The following is a 5,000-nucleotide window of genomic DNA, read 5'->3' on the forward strand; positions in this document are numbered from 1 at the left end:
AATAAAAGCGCTCCTTCCGTTCCCGGTCGGAGCTCTATTTGCATGTATTAGCTCTAGAATTACCACAGTTATCCAAGTAAATGTGGGTACGATCTAAGGAACCATAACTGATTTAATGAGCCTTTCGCGGTTTCACCTTAATTTGGCTTGTACTGAGACATGCATGGCTTAATCTTTGAGACAAGCATATGACTACTGGCAGGATCAACCAGGGAACTGCGTGCTTATACGATCGGTCCACGAGATTGCCGGTATGGCCAAACCCGTTCGCCTCTCGTCATGTGGCACTAGCCATGTCGATTGACTTCGACTAGCGCCGCACATCAGTAAGTGCAAGTCCTCGACGAAACGACGTAACAGCCCCCAGTCAGCATGAGACTCAAGCTATATATACATCATCATCATCTCGGACAAAACACCGATCAAAAATGAGAAAGTTTCTAGAAACAATCCCTCGCCAAGGCGTCCATATATAATACGAACCCCCGGCTATCAACTAATTTCTTATACACATTCCATCTCGACCCTTCGCTATACCTGTGAATATAACGACACGGTGATTCGAGATTCAACAATATTTGTCGCTCGGAACGAATTGAGTGGTTGCAAATTTTTTGTGAACATAACCCGCAACGGGCAGAGGATCACGATTTTAAGGTTGGTCGCTTAAAGGCCATTCGACTACAAAGAGACGAAGCGGACCGCGACCTCGCTGCATGAGGTTGACGAAAGCGACCCAAGATGCGAAAGCCGAAACCAACACACCTTGCCAGTACCCAAACGCCGAGGTCGGATTCGGGTCTACCACTTACCAACTGAATATCATCCTAAAAAGAACTCCAAACAGTCTAGGACAGGACCCATTCTCCACCCCTTCGATATATGTCAGGAGAACCCCGGATTCCCCTCCAGACACGATTTAGCAAACTTTTCCCGATCGATCCGACCCACCGAGGCCGTTTCGACCGTTCGCCGCGCCTACTAGAGCTGATTTCTTCGGACTCCGATCAGAAAATCCGCCGATGCATGTCGTTAACACCTAGTCCGCCTCGTCCGATCGATCGAGGCCGTTTCGACCGTTCGCCGCGCCTACTAGAGCTGATTTCTTCGGACTCCGATCAGAAAATCCGCCGATGCATGTCGTTAACACCTAGTCCGCCTCGTCCGATCGATCTAGGCCGTCTCGAACCACCCATCGCGCATCGAAAGTCGCATCTCTCGAACTCCGATCCGGAAATCGGCCGATGCATCACGTTAACTATTTCTTATATATCTAATATAATATACATGGAGACGGTAAGAATTCTTTTAATCGAAGATATACATATACTTCTCATCAATATCCAAAAGCTTATCGAAAAATAAATTACTCAACTTTTACGTGAAGAATCGTTCACCCAAACCTTATCCCCTATATATGTCAGGAGAACCCAAGGTTCCCCTCCAGACACGATTTAGCAAACTTTTCCCGATCGATCCGACCCACCGAGGCCGTCTCGACCGTCCGCTGCGCCTACTAGGGCCGATTTCTTCGGACTCCGATCAGAAAATATACCGATGCATGTCGTTAACACCTAGTCCGCCTCGTCCGATCTATCTAAACAGTCTCGACGCACCCAACACTCTTTCAAAGTCGGATTACTCGGACTCAATCTGAAAATGGACCGATGCATGACGTCAACACTTAGCCCGCCTCGTCTGATCTATCTAAGCCATCTCGACCCACCCAACACGCCTTCCAAGTCGGATCACTCGGACTTCGATCTGAAAATCTCCGGACTCATTTTTATGAATATCCCCAGTCAGTAAGAACGTTATTTCGCCAATATATACCAACAATAAACCATATTCCAATAGCTGAACCAAAAATATAATTCCCGATCCAAACGTTCTGCATCGCCCAACGCGACCACCTTCCCTATATATGTCAGGAGAGCACAGGGTTCCCCTCCAGACAACACTTACGCTCTATCCCCGACTCTCGGTCGATCGATAGGCCAGGTCAGCGGTGTCTGTTTCGGCCGAAGCTCGGACTTTGGTCAAAATGTTCCGATACAAAATTTGAACCAAGATAGATACAGATATGATTCCTTCTTAAATATACGTTGATTATCGAACAGAATATGGTAAATATTTTGCGATGACCGAGGATTTCATGAATTTTTTTTTTTTTTCGAAAAAATTTTCTATTATCGGAATTTCCTCAAATTTCATTTGGTTGCCTCCTAATGCTTATTAAAAATGATAACCAACAATCAGAATCATTATTTATCATTTATTTCAATTTTTATAATGAAAAACGTTCACGTCCTTTCGCGCCTCTCGATCGTCGTTTACGTGATGCATCGGTCAGCCCTAGTTTACGTGGTGCATCGGTAAGATCGAGTTCACGTTCTGCATCGGTCTGCCCGAGTTTACGTGGTGCATCGGTAAGATCGAGATTACGTGGTGCATCGGTAAGATCGAGTTCACGTTCTGCATCGGTCTGCCTGAGTTTACGTGGTGCATCGGTATGATCGAGTTTACGTTCTGCATCGGTGTGATCTAGTTTACGTTGTGCATCGGTAAGATCGAGATTACGTGAAGCATCGGTATGATCGAGTTTACGTTCTGCATCGGTCTGGACTCTTAGATATATTTTCGACGTGAAAATGTTCCGATACAACTTTTGAACCAGGATAGTTAGAGAGATGATTTTTTCTGGGATGTACGTGGATCGGGGAATGGATTGTGGGAAATAACTTGCCATGACCGAGGTGTCCTCGAATTTTTTTTTTTTTCGAAAAAAATTTTCTGATTGTGGAATTTTCTCAAATTTGATTTGGTTGCCTCCTAATGTGTTCTAAAAGAGTAAATCAGTAATCGGAATCGAAAAATATTTTTCGGATTTTTTTTTTTTTCGAAAAAAATTTTCTGATCGTGGAATTTCCTCAAATTCGATTTGGTTGCCTTCTAATGTGTTTTTAAAGCGTAAATCAGTAATCAGAATCAATATTCATTGTCGACTTTAATTTTTATAAGGAAAAATGTTCACGTCCTTAAACGCCTCCCCATCATCAGCCCGAGTCCAAGTCGATGTCAGTCCCGAGCGGACGGTGTCAGATACTACCTATCGCCGAGGTCTGGACTTGGCGAGATATTACGACGTGAAATGTTCCGATACAACTTTTGAACCAGGATAGTTAGAGAGATGATTTCTTCTATGTTGTACGTTGATTGTGGAATGAAATACGGAAAATAACTCGCCATGACCGAGGTGATTACGATTTTTTTTTTTTTTCGAAAAAAATTTTCTGATCGTGGAATTTTCTCAAATTTGATTTGGTTGCCTCCTTATATGTTCTAGTAGCGATAATCAACAATCAGAATCAAAATCCATGGTCGGGTTTGATTTTTATAAGGAAAAATGTTCACGTCCTTTTTTACAACCCCGACTCATTGACGATGTTAGAACCGAGCCGGCGGTGTCAGATACGACCGATCGCCCCGGTCCCGATCGTCATTTACGTTGTGCATCGGTCTGCCCGAGATTACGTGGTGCATCGGTATGATCGAGTTTACGTGGTGCATCGGTAAGATCCAATTCACGTTCTGCATCGGTAAGATCCAATTCACGTTCTGCATCGGTAAGATCCAGTTCACGTGGTGCATCGGTAAGATGGAGATTACGTGGTGCATCGGTAAGATCGAGATTACGTGGTGCATCGGTAAGATCTACTTTACGTTCTGCATCGGTCTGCCCTTGTTTACGTGGTGCATCGGTAAGATCGAGATTACGTGAAGCATCGGTATGATCGAGTTTACGTTCTGCATCGGTCTGCCCGATATTACGTGGTGCATCGGTCTGCCCTAGTTTACGTGGTGCATCGGTTTGGACTTAGAGATATATTTTCGACGTGAAAATGTTCCGATACAACTTTTGAACCAGGATAGTTAGAGAGATGATTTTTTCTGGGATGTACGTGGATCGGGGAATGGATTGTGGGAAATAACTTGCCATGACCGAGGTGTCCTCGAATTTTTTTTTTTTTCGAAAAAAATTTTCTGATTGTGGAATTTTCTCAAATTTGATTTGGTTGCCTCCTAATGTGTTCTAAAAGAGTAAATCAGTAATCGGAATCGAAAAATATTTTTCGGATTTTTTTTTTTTTCGAAAAAAATTTTCTGATCGTGGAATTTCCTCAAATTCGATTTGGTTGCCTTCTAATGTGTTTTTAAAGCGTAAATCAGTAATCAGAATCAATATTCATTGTCGACTTTAATTTTTATAAGGAAAAATGTTCACGTCCTTAAACGCCTCCCCATCATCAGCCCGAGTCCAAGTCGATGTCAGTCCCGAGCGGACGGTGTCAGATACTACCTATCGCCGAGGTCTGGACTTGGCGAGATATTACGACGTGAAATGTTCCGATACAACTTTTGAACCAGGATAGTTAGAGAGATGATTTCTTCTATGTTGTACGTTGATTGTGGAATGAAATACGGAAAATAACTCGCCATGACCGAGGTGATTACGATTTTTTTTTTTTTTCGAAAAAAATTTTCTGATCGTGGAATTTTCTCAAATTTGATTTGGTTGCCTCCTTATATGTTCTAGTAGCGATAATCAACAATCAGAATCAAAATCCATGGTCGGGTTTGATTTTTATAAGGAAAAATGTTCACGTCCTTTTTTACAACCCCGACTCATTGACGATGTTAGAACCGAGCCGGCGGTGTCAGATACGACCGATCGCCCCGGTCCCGATCGTCATTTACGTTGTGCATCGGTCTGCCCGAGATTACGTGGTGCATCGGTCTGGACTTAGAGATATATTTTCGACGTGAAAATGTTCCGATACAACTTTTGAACTAGGATAGTTAGAGAGATGATTTTTTCTGGGATGTACGTTGATTGGGGAATGGATTGTGGGAAATAACTTGCCATGACCGAGGTGTTCTCGAATTTTTTTTTTTTTTTCGAAAAAAATTTTCTGATTGTGGAATTTTCTCAAATTTGA

At 43.0% G+C, this 5,000-nt stretch overlaps 1 non-coding gene across 1 annotated transcript in view; it reads right to left on the bottom strand.

Moving 5' to 3' along the window:
• LOC123687251 overlaps positions 1-215 on the bottom strand; it is a 1,906-nt gene extending 1,691 nt beyond the window's left edge. Inside the window, exon 1 of the ribosomal RNA XR_006748986.1 lies at positions 1-215. This exon is cut by the window's left edge and continues 1,691 nt beyond it. This is a non-coding gene — a ribosomal RNA (small subunit ribosomal RNA).
• Between the last annotated feature and the right edge of the window lie 4,785 nt (positions 216-5,000).

This window comes from Harmonia axyridis, chromosome X, assembly GCF_914767665.1.
Source record: "Harmonia axyridis chromosome X, icHarAxyr1.1, whole genome shotgun sequence".
NCBI lineage: Eukaryota > Metazoa > Arthropoda > Insecta > Coleoptera > Coccinellidae > Harmonia > Harmonia axyridis.